The sequence below is a fragment of the Caretta caretta genome, chromosome 5, assembly GCF_965140235.1.
Source record: "Caretta caretta isolate rCarCar2 chromosome 5, rCarCar1.hap1, whole genome shotgun sequence".
Taxonomy (NCBI): Eukaryota; Metazoa; Chordata; order Testudines; family Cheloniidae; genus Caretta; species Caretta caretta.
The window spans coordinates 16,294,008-16,305,887 of NC_134210.1; positions in this window are offsets into that span (position 1 = coordinate 16,294,008).

Sequence of the window (11,880 nt, forward strand, 5' to 3'; positions counted from 1 at the left end):
TGTGTTGGCAAAAAGAAAAGGAGTACTTGTGGCACCTTAGAGAGATCCGATGAAGTGAGCTGTAGCTCACGAAAGCTTATGCTCAAATAAATGTGTTCGTCTCTAAGGTGCCACAAGTACTCCTTTTCTTTTTCCCACCACTTTGTTATTTTTCAGCTTTCTGACTGACATTCTGTACTGCTAACATCTCTATTGGACGAAGGTTAATGTCCGGTTGATCAGGTTCATGTTTCGTCAAAATCTGGTGCTGAGGTAGGACTTATTTGAAATGCTCTGCCCAGCTGCTTTCCTGTTCTACCTCCGTTGTAAACATCTTTCTAGCTTTGCTTTTTATTGGCCCATGCCCTGTTTTGAAATTTCCACATAGGATTTTAGTCACTTTGTAAACAGCTCTATGGTCTTTTATCATAGCAGACTTCAAATTACTGACAGTCCTCTGTGATACAGAGGCCCATTTGTGGTTCATTACTCTGTGTCAGACACTCTTTTCAGGCCTGACATACTCACTACACCTAACACACTGTTGTCATAATCTGTATCTAGAAGGTGGCAGAGATCTCACTGGAAAACTAATAACTCACTGACCATTAATAGTCTTATATGATGTGTGCACAGGGTATGTACAAAAAGTTATGAATATGTATTAGAATTATGTTCTTAAAATGTGTTTGACAAGCAATGCATAAGTCCAGTCTGCTGTAGACAAAGACATACATATTTGTCTGTCTGTCCAGCCTGGTCATCGGGCAGAGACAATTAAGGCCCATTTACATATAAGATAAACAAAGCTTACCAAGCAGGGGAGAAGACAGCATGGCATCTACACCCCAGCAGGAGAGAGAAACTTTAGCTGGGCTATAAAGACAGGGGGTCTGAAACTCCAATGATAAGTAACTGAATCAATCAATATTGCTGTAAAAGAATCAAGTAAGGTCTTTTCTGAACTCTAATGACACCCTGGTGATTAATATCATTGTGAAATGTATGTATTAGCACTATATGAGGAAATATGGATACTTAATGATAATATGCTTTAAAGTCTGTGACCAAACAAAGGCAGAAACAAGTTCCTTCTAAGACAGGAGGGAAGTCAGCCATCTACCTGTCTCCAATGAAATTAAGCAAGATGTGACCAAAAACAATGAAGCCCTATTTACATACAAATCAGCAGGGGGATGGGAAGTGCACAGGAAGGGAAGAACAGCATGAGGTCATCCTGAGTCTTGGAAAAGAAAACAATAAATTTGGGAAGATACAGGGAGAGGTAAGAGGCCATCTTGGCTCCCTCACTGGATAGACATAAGGGGCCAGAGCTTTTGCAAGCTGAGAAAAGCTGAGTCTTTTAACCTAGGGGGTTGAAGTCTCTTGGAAGGGAAGATTGGTAAGGACTTTGACCAAAGACTATAGCATTAGGTCGTAGTCATTAGAAAGCATATTTTTGCTTGTTTATAGCCCTTTCTAACTTTAATCCTTGCACTTGGCATCACTTAACCTATATTCTTTTGTTAATAAACTTGTTTTAGATTTATAATAAACCAACTCAGTGCTGTGCTTGAAGGGAGGGGTATATTTACCACAGTTAAGTTCATAAGTTGTGATGTGCTTTTCTCTCTTTAAAAAAGCAAAGAAATCTTATTATTTCTCTGAATGTTCCAGGAGAGGACTGGACATTTCAGGGCACGTGTTTTTTGGGTAAATTCAGGGCTGAGGAGTGTTTGGAGTCACCTTACCAGTTGTTAACCAAGGTGGTGGAGACCAGTGGAAATCTGTGATATTGCAGGCAGGCTCCTGGACCAAAGGCGTCAGACCAGAGTTGCTTAATACAGAGACATAGCATGAGTACTTGTTGCTGACTTTGAGCATTGCAGGCAGAGAGCTACAGTATCAAAAGCTTTTAAAGCCCTTAAAGGTTATAGCATAAGAGGTGACACAACTCTTCACCCATCTGGATTGCACCCCAGAATGTGACATTGTCCTTTGCCTTTTCCAAGAGTTTGTTGGTCTGCATTCAGGAGTTTTCCTTTCAGCACGTTTCTTTCCTCAATGAGTATCTTGGATTACCCAATTCTTGCTCTGTCTATGCTGATGTCCAGCTGGGACTGCTGCATCTTGAATCACGTGGTCTCTGAGCACTACCCGGAGTCCTTCAGGTCCAGTCTGTGTCTCACATTCCCATGCCTCTGGCAGTGCCTCAAATGCATTCCTGAAATCAGGTTGGAATTTCTCACATTACTCTATTGTTTTCAGTTTTATACTGTTGATTTTCTTTATCTCTTTTAGTTTAAAGTTGAGCTTTCTCAATTTTAATTTAATAGATTCATAGATTCTAAGGCCAGAAGGGATGATTGTCATCATCTAGTTTGACCTCCTGCATTGTCTATTGGCCATAGACCTTCCCCAAAATAATTCCTAGACCATATCTTTAAAAAATAATCCAATCTTGATTTAAAAATGGTCAGTGAAGGAGAATCCACCACAACCCTTGGTAAATCATTCCAATGCTTAATACGCTCACTGTTAAAATGTATGCCTTATTTCCAGCTTGAATTTGTCTAGCGTTGGCTCCCAACCATTGGATGGTGCTATTCCTTTCTCTGATAGACTGAAGAGCCCATTATTAAATAATTATTCCCCAGGTAGGCATGTATAGATTGTAATCAATTCACTCCTTAACCTTCTCTTTGTTAAACTAAACATATTGAGCTTTATGAGCTAATCACTACAAGACATGTTTTCTAATCCTTTAATTATTCCCTGAACACACTTCAATTTATCAGCATCCATCTTGAATTGTGAGCACCTGAACTAGACAAGATATTCCAACAGCAGTCACACCAGTGACAAATACAGAGGGAAAATAACACTTCTACTCCTACGCAAGATTCCCCTGTTTACGCATCCCAGGATCGCATTAGCTCTTTTGGCCACAGAGTCACTCTAGGAGCTCATGTTCAGAGGTTTATCCACCACAACCCCCAAATCTTACTCAGAGTCACTGCTTTCCATGACAGAGTCCCCTATCCTGTAAGTACGACCTACATTTTTGTTCCCAAATGTATAAATTTACATTTAATCTTATTAAAATATATATTGTATGCTTGTGTCCAATTTACCAAGCGATCCAGATAGCTCTGAATCAGTGACTGGTCGTCTTCTTTATTTACCACTATCCCAATTTTTGTGTCATCTGCAAACTTTATCAGCAATGATTTTATGTCTTCTTCAAGGTCATTGATAAAGATATTAAATAGAGTAGAGACAAGAACCAATCTCTGAGGGACCTCACTACTCAATGACAATTCCCCATTTGAGATCTATCAGTTAGCCAGTTTTTAATCCATTTAGTGTGTTCCATGTTAATTTTATATCATTCTAATTTTTTAAATGAAATGTTGTGCAGAGCAATATCAAGTTAGCTTGACAGGATGTATTTTCCATAAACCCATGTTGATTTGCATTAATTACATTATCCTACTTTAGCTCTTTCCTAATCAAGTCCCATCTCAGCTGCTACATTATCTTGCTCAGGACTGATATCAGGCTGACAGGCCTATAATTACCTGGACATCCTGTTTACCCTTTTTAAAAATTGGCATAACATTAGCTTTCTTCCAGTCCTCTGGAACTTCCCCAGTGCTCCAATACTTACTGAAAATCAACATTAACACTCCAGAGAGCTATTCAGGCAGCTCTTTTAAAACTCTTGGATGCAAGTAATTTGCATCTGCTGATTTTAAAAAAGTCTAACCTTAGTAACTTCTGTTTAACATCCTCCAGAGATACTAGTGAAATGGAAAGAGTGTTACCATAACTATATGATGAGACTGCATCATCAGTTTTTTCCCCAAATACAGAACAGAAGTATTTATTGAACACTTCTGTCTTTTCTGCATTATTACTGATAATTCTACCATTTCAGTTTAGCTATACAAAGATTGTGGTTGCTCTTAACATCTACTGCTTGATGTTAATGCAGCTTTGGTCAATCTGATTTTTCGTTTTGCCATCTGATGAATTCCATGTTTCTTTGAGTATGTCTTTGTGAGGGAACAGGGTACTTGCAAGAAATAGGTCAGACACCGCACACAATTCAATGAGTCTCTTGCCATTTTGATTGGTGGCTTCCAACCCATGCTTCCTCACTGGCTTGCTCCATTCCTTGTTTAATGCTAAAGTAGGATGTGACAAAGTTGCTTATTACCCAGAATGAATCATGTGTAAGTATTCTGTCAATTGCATTTTGGAGGGAACTGTAGAATTCATCTTTATCCTCATCACTTTGTTCCTCTGTCAGAGTGTAGCACTGTACGACTGACAACTTTAGGAATCTGGATTGGATTCTGGCCTATGTAATGCATTGGTTAATAGGCTCCCCGTTGATGAGTGATTTTTCTGCACGAGCTTTCATAATGAGAGCTACTCCTTCTAAGTATTTGTTGGCACTACAACCTGAGTAAATGAGATTTTTTTTTCTCTTGCTTGAAGTACTTCTCTGCACCTGTTGATCTGATCTCACTTATGCCCAGGATTTCAAGTCTATAATAGTCCTCCAGGCATGTTACATCTTTGAAGTCAGAAACATTGTTCTCATATTCTAATAACCAACTCTGAAGTGTATTCTCACCAAAATAAAATATAATGGGGCAATATGCCCATGCCCGTGCATCCCAGAGCAGGAACAATGGCTAAAACCAGATGGGAGGAGGGTATAGAGAAAAATACATATTGGGCCTAATTTGGCTTTCACTTCTCATCCAAAATTCTCTGACTTTACTGAACTAGGCAACTTTTGTTATCTTCAATGAGTGTTTCGGTACAAAGAAAAAGGAAACAAAGTTTTGAATCTAGCTTGGAATGTGCCACATTGTGTCTTTCAGAGGAAGGAGAATTCCATTGTTGAGGGAAACGCTCTGACATCTGTCTTCTAAAGGTTGTCCCATAGGATGGTTAACAGTTCTAACCCTCCCAATCTCAAAGACCACAACGGGATGTAAGGCAAAGGGTGGCCCCTTTCATAGGTACGTGAACAAAAAAACTTCTTCAATCTAAAATTACGAGGAGTGTCACATGCAGCATGACCCTTAGAGGAGCTAGGAGGAAGACACATTGCTGAAGCATTGACTGATTGTCATTTTAACTTTCCGTTAAATCTTGCATACTGTATTAACCTGGCAATAAATTCCACTGCTGATGTGGGACTCATTTCCTTAGAGCTGAGATGTGGTGCATCAGCTTGTGTTTAGAAATCTCTCTCTCTCACACACACACACACACGCATTGCTTCCCCTCTTCTCCAGCACAGTGGCCAAGAACTGAATGGGTATAGAAGAGTCTTCTCTCTCAGCCCCAGAATGGAGCAGCCTGTGAAAAGCTAGCAATGTCTTTGCACACGTCCCCGTGACCCGTGCCGCTTCCCGCAGCTCCCATTGGTCGGGAATGGCGAACTGCTGTCACTGGCAGCTCCGGGCGGCCATGCAAGTCTAAACAAACTGTCTGGCGGCCCATGGGCCGCAGGTTGTCCACCACTGGGTTAGAGAGAGCAGTCTTCAGAGCAGTCAATCAGATACTTTCCACCTCCACTGCGCCTTTTGGGCCATTTCAGCTGGAGGTCAAATAGATCATCACCTTTGGCAGCCCTAAATTCACTTAGAAAATGTAAAAATAGTAAAGAAAACAGCAAGTAGATAACACAGCATTATTTAGGAAGAGCTGGTAGTCTGCAAATAGCAAAATTCAGTGATTATCCCTAATTATCACTAACACATCATTTGACCTCTGAGGAATCCAGCCCAGATTTTCCATTCCAAAACTACAGTGAAGAGAAGAGGGGAAGGCTTAGCTGCAAATTCTCTACGTTGTTTTCAGCTGGTAGTTTAGGCAAGATTAATTTCAGTTGCAGGATCCTAGCAGTGGCTATTAAAATTCAGACTTTAATTAACACTAAATCAATATTATAGAGAGCCAGTGATCACTTAAAAAGCAGTTACTGCCAGACTAATTGAGTCTCACACTGAGCTGACCTGAGCTGGCTGCTCATGTGGTCTAGACTGAAGAGAAGGAATAAAAATTCCCTATTGGCTAAACAATGGGCTGCCCAAATACATTTGTCAGAGACCACTGAAAAGGCTTATTGCCTTGTTGGCAAATGCAAGTGGGGCACAGGCATCGTGCAACATAACCTCCTGTTACCTCATACTGGATTCAGATTGCAAGTTTCTGCAGCAATTTTGTTGTGTGGAAGAGTCTTGTGGGTCTCAGCTGCCTGCTGTTGTCAAGGTGAATGAAACAGCTGTGCCAAACAGTTAGAGATTGGAATAATAAATGTGCACAGAGCCCTTTCCTTGAGCACATACTGTATCCCAGCCCAGGGCACGTGCTAGGATTCTCTTTGATCAATGAGCTACATGGCCATTAAATGCCTGCGCTAGCTTTGCTGAAGCTTGACCTTGTTGCAGAGTTGCTGGCAGTGTTTCCATGTGTGACACTGTACATGACAGGTTTGAATGTCAGGTGCTGGGTCATGCCACAGAGTCTCCTGACTGCCCATCTATTATTGGCCCCTGTTGACAATAGGCTCCTATCCGCTAGCATTCACTGAAATCTAATTGCTTTAAGACTGACAAGGGGAGTGGGCATTGTATGTGTCCTGACCGACTGCCCGACAAATCTGATGCTTTGAATTGATGATATCCAGATCATGCAAATGAAAGACAAGATTGGGAGGGGGTGGGAAATACCATTTAGATTTTGATTATGAGCAATTATTTTGTGGATAAGGACACTGACAAGATTTCAGATTTTGGGCAAATTTGAATTCAGGTCCAAGTGTCTCAATTGCAGATTAAGAGCCCGCCTGCTGGATTGTTCTGGAACGACTACTGGCTTTATCACGGCCAAAAATGCAAAAGTCACATTTTAGTTTTAAAAAGCAGCATGTGCTACTTTAATGTGTTATTTTCATGGGAATTATTTAAAATATCTAATATTTACTTGACAACAAAATTGTTTCGTACCATTAAGCAATATTTAACTAATTGTTTAAAACCATTTAAAAACTCACATTCTCCCCTGTTCTGTTCATGACTGTGCGCCTGATGCAAAGGCCATTGAACTAATTGGCTGTATATTAATTTCTATGGGGTTTGGATCAGGCCCAGGAAAAGGTATTTGGTCTAGGCATTAGAGCAGAGGATTGGGACTCCAGCCTCTGGAATTCTTTGACTGGCTCTGCACTGCCTTGCTCTGTGAAGTTGGACAAAGCACTTAACACAGGCTCTGCTTCAGTTTTGTCTGGGTGTGCATGTGAGGGATGGGGGAGGGTTAAGCAGAGATTCATTTCTGCAGAGCTGAAGATCAAGATTTATTAAGATATTATTAATATCTTCCTCTCAGCCCAATACACCTTAACAATCAGGTCAACACAATTCAATATCTGTGTATAATACCCATTTACAGCATAAGTGCAAAGTAGTATTAAAATGAGAGGGTTTTTTTCATGAGTGGTTTCAGAGGAACAGCCGTGTTAGTCTGTATTCGCAAAAAGAAAAGGAGTACTTGTGGCACCTTAGAGACTAACCAATTTATTTGAGCATGAGCTTTCGTGAGCCACAGCTCACTTCATCAGATGTGTACCGTGGAAACTGCAGCAGACTTTATATACACACAGAGAATATGAAACAATACCTCCTCCCACCCCACTGTCCTGCTGGTAATAGCTTATCTAAAGTGATCACTGAATACGATGCTGTAGCAGGAATTCATCTGCCCTCCATTCAGTTACCAAAGGAGTCCAGAGTGGCAGCGATCAAAAAAATCACTTCTGAGTCATCTGCAGACGCTGTCTCTTTCTAACACAGCTTACTTTCCCCCTGCAAACTTCAAACCACATCACAGCCTCCACAGGATTGTGGACTCTACACCCCCTTTCAGCTTTGCTTCCACTGAGCGTCCCTGAGAATTGGGGATGGGAGGGACTGTGCTCCCAGGCTCTGCAGCTAACACTGATGGATCATTCCAGCAGTGATGCATAGACAGTTGTGACCTACCGACCAGGCTTATGGGATGTCTGAGGAGCAGTTTGCTCACAAGCCAGGAGGGCAGAGTGCGGGGATGGGTGGGGAGAACATTCCTAGTAGTTTCACAGAAAGCCCTCGTGACTACAAACCCTAATGCTAATCCCCATCTATCTCATGTGCCGTGCTGGAATCAGGAACGCTCCCTCTCACTCTTCCAGGACACTGAGTCACTATCACATTCCCCACAACTAAGTAGCAGGTTATTTACACTGGAATGACACAGCTGGTAGCACATGCTGCAAGTCCTTTGCCTTTGATTAGCACTAAAATCACTGTGAGGCTTCTATTTTTAAGACTGATTATTTCAGCACTGCTTGTTAGTGTAGCAGAATGGGCCGGACAGCGAAAATAATCTCATTGGTTGAGGCACAGACCAGCCCCCTGCAATTATGGGACAACCACCACCACTGAAGGGCTGGATGTATCACTAACATGGTTCTTTAACTGAAATGGTGAGGGATGCTAGTTTGCTGCAGAAACTTGCAATCTCAATCCAATATAGGATTTAACTTCCACTTTTTAAAGGTGCCTTTTTGCCTCTCACTGCTTCTTTTACTTTGTTGTTTAGCTATGATGGCTCTTTTATGGTTCTCTTACTATGCTTTTTTTAATTTGTGGTATACATTTAAGTTGAGCCTCTATTATGGTGTCTTTAAAAAGTTTCCATGCAGCTTTGAGCAGAGGGTTGGACTAGATGACTTCCTGAGGTCTCTTCCAACCCTAATATTCTATGATTCTATGATATTCTATGCAGGGATTTCACTCTAGTCACTGTACCTTTTAATTTCTGTTTAACTAACCTCCTCATTTTTGTGTAGTTTCCCTTTCTGAAATAAAATGCTACAGTGTTGGGACGCTGTGGTGTTTTCCCCACCACAGGGATGTTAAATTTAATTATATTATGGTCACTATTACCAAGTGGTCCAGCTATATTTACCTCTTAGACCTGATCCTGTGCTCCATTTAGGATTAAATCAAGAATTGCCTCTCCTCTTGTGGGTTCCAGGACTAGCTGCTCCAAGGAGGAGTCATTTAAGGTGTCAAGAAACTTTCTCTCTGCATCCCGTCCTGAGGTGATATGTACCTAGTCAATATGGGGATAGTTGAAATTCCCCATTATTACTGAGTTTTTTATTTTAATAGCCTCTCTAATCTCATTACACAGTCACTATCATCATTACTGAGCATTACACAGTCACTATCATCATCCTGGTCAGGGGGTCTTTAATATAGCCCTACTGCTATATTCTTGTTATTCAAGCATGGAATTACTATCCATAGAGATTCTGTGGTACAGTTTGGTTCATTTAAGATTTTACGTCATTTGATTCTATGCTTTCTTTCACATATAGTGCCACTCCCGCACCAACATGACCTATTCTGTCCTTCCAATATATTTTGTACCCTGGTATTACTGTGTCCCATTAATTATCCTCATTCCACCAAGTTTCTGTGATGCCTATTATATCAATATCCTCATTTCATATGAGGCACTCTAGTTCACGCTTCTTATTATTTAGACTTCTAGCATTTGTATATATGCATTTAAAAAACTTGTCACTTTTTAGCTCTCTGCCATTACATGATGTAATTGACTGGGACTTTTTTTCTTTTGACTGTTTCTCATCAGATCCTACCTGTATTTTATCATCTTCCATCCCCTCTTCCTTATTAGGACATAGGGAATCTCCATTTACAGATCCTCCCCTAAGGGATGTCCGAACCACGTGCTCCTCCGCACCTGTCGGCTTTCCTCCGGCCCTTAGTTTAAAAACTGCTCTAAGACCTTTTTCATTTTAAGCAACAGAAATCTGGTTCCATTTTGGTTTAGGTGGAGCCCATCCTTCCTGTATAGGCTCCCCCTTTCCCAAAAGTTTCCCCAGTTCCTAATAAATCTAAACCCCTCCTACCTACACCATTGTCTCATTCATGCATTGAGACCTTGCAATTCTGCCTGTCTAACTGGCCGTGCACGTGGAACTGGAAGCATTTCAGAGAATGCTACCATGGAGGTTCTGGACTTCACTCTGTTCAATCTAATAGGGAAAGAACAAGTTAAAAATTACTTAGACAAGTTAGATGTCTTCAAGTCACCAGGGCCTGATGAAATGCATCCTAGAATCCTCAAGGAACTGACTGAGGAGATATTTGAGCCATTAGCAATTAGCTTTGAAAAGCTAATTGGAAGACGGGAGAGATTCCAGAAGACTGGAATAGCGCAAATATAGTGCCAATCTATAAAAAGGGTAATAAGAACAACCTGGGGAATTACAGACCAGTCATCTAAACTTCTGTACCCGGACAGATAATGGAGCAAATAATTAAGCAATCAATTTTCAAACATCTAGAAGATAATAAGGTGATAAGTAGTGTTCACTGGATTTAGAATGACCGGAGACCATTCGACAGATTCGTCTCCCTGCCTGCCTCTATCATCAGGGTTTAAGATTGCCCAAAATAAAAACTAACAAGGAAGTGCAGGAGTAACACTCAGGTACATTTACTAGACTAACAACAATTCAAAAAAGTAAGTAAACTGGGTATACTCTAAGGGACTCCCAATACAGGTAAGTAAAGCAAACAGGTAAACATGACATTATAACTGTACTGACTGTGACCGAAAAGGTTTACTCCCTCCTCAAGACGGGTCCCAGGTAAGGGGTATGGAGGACTTAAAAGGTGTCTACCATTTTTTGCAGCTTGTCTGGAGCCTCCTGACCTCATGGCGCAAATCGGGTCCAGAACCAACCAGGAGACTCGGTATGGTGAGAAGTGGACCTCAGATGACAGGTAGGTGGTAACTCTGTGGTTTTTCTTCCTTCTTCTCTGCAGCGTCGTGGGTGCAAGTAAGATCTGGATGAGAGAGTGGCAGCTAGCAGCTCACCCTTGTGTGCAAGTATGTTAAACCCTCCCACAACCCTAAGGCGTGGTGCTCTGGCATACACACCTGAGTACAGCACTCTGCCACTCAGATGGGCAGCACCCTCCCTCTGACATGCTAGCCCTTATATGCCCTGCTGTTACTGGGCAGATTGCATGTCACATGGTTGTCCGGTTTCCCGCCTTTCGGCAAAAAGGGCAGGAAACTATCTCTAAGGAGGGGGAAGAAAGGCAGCCAAGATGGTTTCCTAGTTGTTTTTGTCAGGGATTCAAAATGGCGTGTGGGTATTAACAGCCAGAACAGAAATACAGAAATTCTCCCCCTACAGTAGCAGTCAGCATGGATTTGTCAAGAACAAATCCTGTCAAATCATGATAGCTTTCTTTGACAGAGTAACAAGCCTTGTGGATGGGGGGGAAGTGGTACATGTGGTATATCTTGACTTTAGTAAAGCTTTTGATACTGTCTCGCATGACCTTCTCATAAACAAACTAGGGAAATTCAACCTAGATGGAGCTACTATAAGGTGGGTACATAACTGGTTGGAAAACCGTTCCCAGAGAGTAGTTATCAGTAGTTCAAGGTCATGCTGGAAGGGCATAATGAATGGGGTCCCGCAGGGATCAGTTCTGGGTCTGGTTCTGTTCAATATCTTCATCAATGATTTAGATAATGGCATAGAGAGTACACTTATAAAGTTTGCGAAGGATACCAAGTTGGGAGGGGTTGCAAGTGCTTTGGAGGATAGGATTAAAATGCAAAATGATCTGGACAAACTGGAGAAATGGTCTGAAGTAAATAGGATGAATGCAAAGTATTCCACTTAGAAAGGAACAATCAGTTGACACATACAAAATGGGAAATGTCTGCCTAGGAAGGAGTACTGAGGAAAGGGACCTGGGAGTCATAGTGGACCACAAGCTA